This window comes from Manduca sexta, chromosome 26 (assembly GCF_014839805.1).
Source record: "Manduca sexta isolate Smith_Timp_Sample1 chromosome 26, JHU_Msex_v1.0, whole genome shotgun sequence".
Classification (NCBI taxonomy): Eukaryota; Metazoa; Arthropoda; class Insecta; order Lepidoptera; family Sphingidae; genus Manduca; species Manduca sexta.
This window is the reverse complement of record NC_051140.1, coordinates 6,431,374-6,438,336: the sequence shown is the minus strand read 5'-3', so window position 1 is coordinate 6,438,336 and position 6,963 is coordinate 6,431,374.

Sequence of the window (6,963 nt, the reverse complement as noted above, 5' to 3'; positions counted from 1 at the left end):
TTGCCCACTGCTGAGCACGGGCCTCCTCTACTACTGAGAGGGATTAGGCCTTAAGTCCACCACGCTGGCCTAGTGCGGATTGGTAGACTTCACACACCTTCGAAATTCCTATAGAGAACTTCTCAGATGTGCAGGTTTCCTCACGATGTTTTCCTTCACCGTTAAAGCGAACGATAAATTCACAAAGAATACACACATGATTTTAGAAAAGTCAGAGGTGTGTGCCCTTGGGATTTGAACCTGCGGACATTCGTCTCGGCAGTCCGTTCCACACCCAACTAGGCTATCGCCGCGTATAAAACATTATTTTTAGTATATTAAAAACCTGAAATCAGTTTATTGAGAATCAGTAGCACAATCCGTTGCACTAATTTTTAACATAATTTGTTATATTTTATCCCAAAATAAATACCATTAGTAAATACCGTTTCGAAAAAACGCTTAAAGCTTTAATGTTTTGAAGGTAATAAGATTTAAAATGCCGAAAATAAAATTAAAGTTAAGACTAATGAAAATTGTATAGCAACACGCATATTTGCGTATTGCCCAAGACATTCCTCGTGGGCTGTGCAAATGTTAGGCGAAGTTTCAAACCATCATAATATAATCTTATTAATTGTCAACGATGGAACTAAAAAATCACAAAATCTTGCCAAGGACTATAGATAATTAACCAAAAATGTTATGCTTTTGTGTGAAAAATTTGTATATTTTAGACTGTACGTAATTAGTGTTTGTTGTAATGGCTCTCTATATCAATGTAATGTTACTTAAAGTGATGTGTATGATACCACTTTAATCACGACATGTATAATTATTACTATAGTTGCCTTTACTAGCATTTATCCATTTATGGTATACTCTTGATTAATATACAATAATATATAATATACTTACATTACAAAAAATATTATTGCATCTTAGAAATTAACCGAGGGCCTAAAATATTTGTAAGTCGTCCACCAATGTACGCGCAGCATAGCAATTCAATATTTAGGTTTGTTAACACACAAAATGAAGGCAATGTCCCCAGCAAAACGACGCCTCACCATATTATTAGAAGCTTCTTTTCGGAATTTATATCACATGTAGAAAAAAACATAATATTTCTACAATATGTAATCTATACGCTGGTTGTGTTCAATTTTTTTATGATGTTGAAATTGTTTTTCATAATAAAAATGCAACTAAAATGGTTCATTTCGTGCATCTCCTCGGAAAGTAAAGATTATTTTAATAAGAAACCAACCCTTTTAGTAAACTTAATAATGGACATTTTGGCAGTTTAAAATAAGACTTAATTTAAAAGGACCTAAACTTTTTTTTTCGTAAATCTGTTTATTCTCGCCCGTAACTCGTACGCCGTATATGTATGATACGAATACTCAAGGTCATTTGCTCGTGGTAGAGTATAGAGCACCTTCTTGTTTTTTTGCACTAACATTAACTGGTAGAGAATTCTTATGACAAAGTCCAACTGAAAGGCATATATGAAGCGTAAATAAATAAAAATTATGGATCTTATTCAGATATAACAAACTGAACTCTTTGTTTTATCTGAAGCGTGTCTGGAGATAAGTGTACATGTGTTATTAATACATTTATTAATATTATACGTTTTGTATGTTTTGTAAATAAAAGCTATTATTAAATAAATGGTCGTATTTATTATTAACATAGTACATAATTTTATGGAAAACTCATAATTTAATCCTAGGTGTAACATATTACTTTACATTGTCTGCAAATTGTATTAAAGGTAACTTATATTTTTTATTATTATTGCAATTAAATGATGAGACCATCACGGTGCTCGCGGTGTTTAATGATACAACTGTCCATAAACAGTAGCAACACCATATAGAACTTGTAAATTACAAAATACTGCTTGCCACTGCGCTTCGGCACTTGTAAGTTATTAAGTCTCATAATGTCCGGTAATTACACTGGATATAGGTAATATCCTTCAATTCAGTGCATGCTCATTACCAACGCACTGCTTTATCTGCTCTAAACATTAAACCAAAGACCCGTTTGTGCTCCACAATACCATAAAATACGGACAATTAAAATTAAGCGCCATCCTTACATTATTTATACTTGGAAAAAGAGCTAATCAAATGGAAATAATCGAAGCGGGACCAAGTGTCGCAAATTACGACGTCCAAGAATTACGACTGTAAAGTAGGAAATTTTAAAACTGTCACATTGTTTAGTACGAAGGAAATATTACTATCCTACTTCCTACCTACAAATAATTATAAATTACCACAATATTGCACTCCACTCGGTCATCAAGATGTAAAATGTTATAAAGTCTAGTTTTTAAACTGTTTACGACGTTATCCAAAGCCATAACAACTATGCTTGCACAATATTTCTTGGCGGCAAAAATAGCCACATTTACTCAATTGGGCCCTCATGTACAAAAGACCGCCAACCACATGCCATTAGGGCACCAGTGTGTTAATTATTCCCGTTTAATTCTTAAATATTATTGTAATTTTTTTTTCTTGTTTTTTTATTGCTTTGACTGACTTTGTCACAAACTTTCGCATTTATATTGACAGTAAGAAGAAAAATAAGATATATGACCCTACACCGACCCAAACTACCCTGAAAAACATCCTTCTACTTCTTCTTTCTTTAGATCAATCAATGAATTTGTAAAAATAAGTTATCTATTATGCATTATCTTCAGAATTAGTTAAGTGTTAAATCCACACTGAAGCCAGTTCCGGTAATGAACATGCCGGCAAGACGGCGTTAGTGCCACTGCTTTGCAGAAAACTGGCGTAACGCACCGGCTTTGCCACATTTCCTGTGTTTTCCCCACATTTACTTTTATTTCCTCATCTAGCATCATTGCTATTTATCTATAACAACTATCATTTTCCATTAGTTTATCAGCCCTCATATCACACTCATATTTAGCTACTCCTTTATCCATAGGCTAAAAATAATAATTACCTTACCTATTCTCTTTTATACTGAAACCTGGAAGGATGTGAGATAAAAAAATAAAAATTTAATCAACGGTATTATAGCATTAAGCGATATAATTAAATTGAAGATAATAATATGTATCATAATTAATAATATTTTGCTGTCTGGCCTATAAACACATACCGGAGGATTATTCGCCAGTCAAAAAGTTTTTAAAAATCGCGCGTTTATGGCGCCTTCTAAATATTAAACCCATACAATTATTTATCAATGACTTCTCGTTTTTTTTTGTAAAGTGTCTAGTTGTACTACATATTTAAGAAACAGGCCTGAGAAACAGATAACCCGTTTTGACGTTTGTCCGCACATCAAATTTCGTACCTATTGATTTATAATTACATTGAAGAAGCTAATTATTGTACACTCAGGTTATCGTCCATAGTGACGTGACGTGCAGTAAAATGTATGTAATATACAATATGTGCTTGTAGCCATAAAAAAAATATATATATATATACAATTTTACGACACAACTCGCCATATTATGTTTTTTAAAACATTTTTTTTAATAATGAAATCTAATACTGCCGTACTTACAGGATCGCTGGCCAGCACAACTTCCATCTCCGGCAAACTCGCGTAATAAATGTTCTAACATTTATTTGTTTGAAAATCAACAATAAGAACTAAAATAGTATTTAATACTTATTACAAAAACTTATTAACAAAAAGAACAATTTTAATAAAATTAGCTAAGAAATAAGCAAAAGGGCAAGAACATAAAAATATAGTGAGCGAAATGGAACGATTGTGAACGTCCGTCTGATCTAAAGACAAAATAAATGCAAGCAAAAATGTATCACCGACGCGACGCAGTGATCCGCGCGCTGGGCGGTTCAGTTTCGCGCCTTTTTTCTTTTTTTTTCGCGCGACTGATCACGGCACTCATGTCATTATGACGTTGCACCCAAGCCTCGCGGTCTAGTATTATTTTGCTAATTTGAGTATATTAATTTTCATTGCAATATTCAGTTCTTTAAAATATATTAAGTACGAAAACATTTTATATTTTCGTTTTATCAAAACTTTTTAATCAACTACTCCTTACAATACTACTTAGATCTAAAAACTTATAAATGCGAACCGCATTTGATTTTATTTTATGTTTATAAAAAAATATTTTTATTTTTTTTTAAACTCCATTATTAATACAGAATTAAACTTATCGGTTCCAAAACGTCTATAAAATCACGGTGTATAGTTAGGAACTTATTAAACGACTTGAAAAAATTACATATCGCACGCGACATAAAACTGTTTGATTAGCCATACCAACATTTACTGTTAAGCTTTTATATGTGGCAGTCCGCCTGGGTAGGTACCACCGCAATGTCTTTTTCTGCCGCCAAGCAACACTGTGTCGTCACTGTTGTGTTCCGGTTTAAAGAACATTGTAGCTGGTGTAACTACTGCACATAATAAGACTTAACATCTCATGTCTTAGAATGGCGAGGGCGGTGGAAATACCAAACAATACTTTGTAATTCAAGGTGTTGGATTGTGTTTCTACTGTTTATGGGCGGTGGTATCGCTTACCATTAGACGAACGGCAAGCTCGTGTCATCATTAAAAGCAATAAAAAAGATTAAATACTTATATGTATGCTACTTATCCTACTAATATTATAAATGCGAAAGTTTGTGAAGATGGATGTATGTGTGTATGTATGTATGTATGTATGTTTTTGCCTCTTTCACTAAAAAAACTACTGAACGGATTTGGATGAAATTTTACAGTAATATTGGTTATACATCAGAATAACACATAGGCTACAACTTATAATGATTTTGTGTAATTTGGTCATAATATAACGATACATATCAAGTAAGTCGGAAAAAAAATTGTTATCTTAGCGAACGCTGCCTAAACCGTTGGAGTTAGACAAAGATGATGTATCGTAGGATTATTTGTCTTAAATAGTTCTAAATAAATGTCTGTGCCAGAATACGTCTAACTTTTATGTGGAAGATGCTATGACCAAATAATGAGCCATTTCTGTCTGTCTGTACGACATCGATTATCTCAAAATATATCGAACGGATTATTATGAAGTTTCGTATAAACATAGTTGACCCTGGAAAGGTTATAGGCTACGTTCTATCCCGGGAAAATATATAGCGGGACTTTTATCCCGGAAACCTCCTTCACAGGGGCGAAGCTGCGAGCAAAAGCTAGTAATATAATATTTCCAAAACAACTTTTCTAAGGTACCAATAAATTACGAGTTAGGCTTAGTATTAATCATCCATTACTAGAAATCGTTTGCTTTATATCCACGAACGTTTATCTTTATACTTTTCGAGTTTACAACCTACAAAAAGAATGACAAATACTTTTTTGGTCACGTGTTACCAAAACTGTTTAATGTCTGCATGTAACGAATAATACAAAAAAGTATTGATAAAATTATGTCGTTCTATATTATTATCTTTAAAAAATGATTCATTTTATTGCATTTTTATTAGTTATCGCATAAGAAATGAACGCCTTCGGTGACATAACATTTTAATTTAGATTTTATTTCATTCATCAAAGGTTACATTTTGTTTTTCATAATATTTTCCTCTTTGCCCAAGAATTATTACATGAACAAAGATTCCACTGACATATCAGGCTTTAGGAATATGAATGATTGAGAAATATATTTCCGATTTTATTTAGGAATAGTTTGTGAAGATCTTTAGATGCTTGTTAGTGCGTCATGTAAACAGCTGAACGTATAACTTAGAAGACAGAAACCGAACTTGGATGATCATATTATCTACAATTTGCCTAGGAATGGTTAGGTGATGCTTGTGTTACATCACCTCTTAGGCGCCGCGCAAACACTGTCAACTTGTGACCAGACAAAAGAAAAGTACTACTAGCGGCAACGTGTTTTGATATACAATTCTATACTTACAGTTACAATTTATTTGTGGCGATGTGACAAATAAATTGTATAGATCTGTAAATATAGAATTGTATCAGACATATTGCAATATTTTGTATTATCGTCAGTAACGATTTTACGACTTTGTTAAACAAAGCGCCTGACATTTATAGAAAATAAAAAAAATAATTGATAACTTACAACAGAAATGCTATTTCTATTATCTATTACGTATGTATTATATATATACATCTATCATAAATGTACACATAAGTTAATTGTATATTGCCACGTTTCTACCCATGTTTGTGTTTGCTTTGTTGATATACTTACCTGATTGAATAAAATAAAAAAAATACGTCGTAATCGGAATGAAATGAAATGAAACGTTTATTGGATCTGTCATTATTTAGTTTCTATCAACTCTACAACTAAATCGGAAAGCAGTTTCTACCACGAGAATAGGCAAGTAATTTTAATGTTGCTCTTTTCAAAATCAGTTAGTAAAAAGTATAAAGTAGGTACAGTGTATAATACAAAAAAAATTACATTTCGTTTTTTTTGGTTAAAAGCATTTCATTTATTTATTTACAAAACAAATCCAGTACTCATACGAGTGCACAATCCTTCCAGAAATAAATATAAATAATTATAAAAAAAAACAAATATGCTATTTATTATTAGTACTTAGGTATAGCAAGCGAAATCAGCAAACCAGTCCACTCAAGCTGCCCCCGTTCACGGATATGACACATGGCCTCTTTAACCATGTTGAAAAGAATTGACCCAATATAATATGAGTAACGAGTCTATAGTTCAAATTATTATCCGTAAGTATTGGAAATTAATCAATACATGACTACATAATAATATTATTTCATTGTTTATGAAACCTAATTTACAAGACTATAATGTTGAGTCAATCCATAGATTATTTAGTTCGTACGAAAAAAGATTACTTATCATATTCTAATATAAGTTGTTACTGAACTAATCTGAACTTTTATCTCCAGTAATCACATTTTGTTGTTATCACTACGATAAACACATATTTTATACCATGGCTCTGTAAACAGTTCACATTC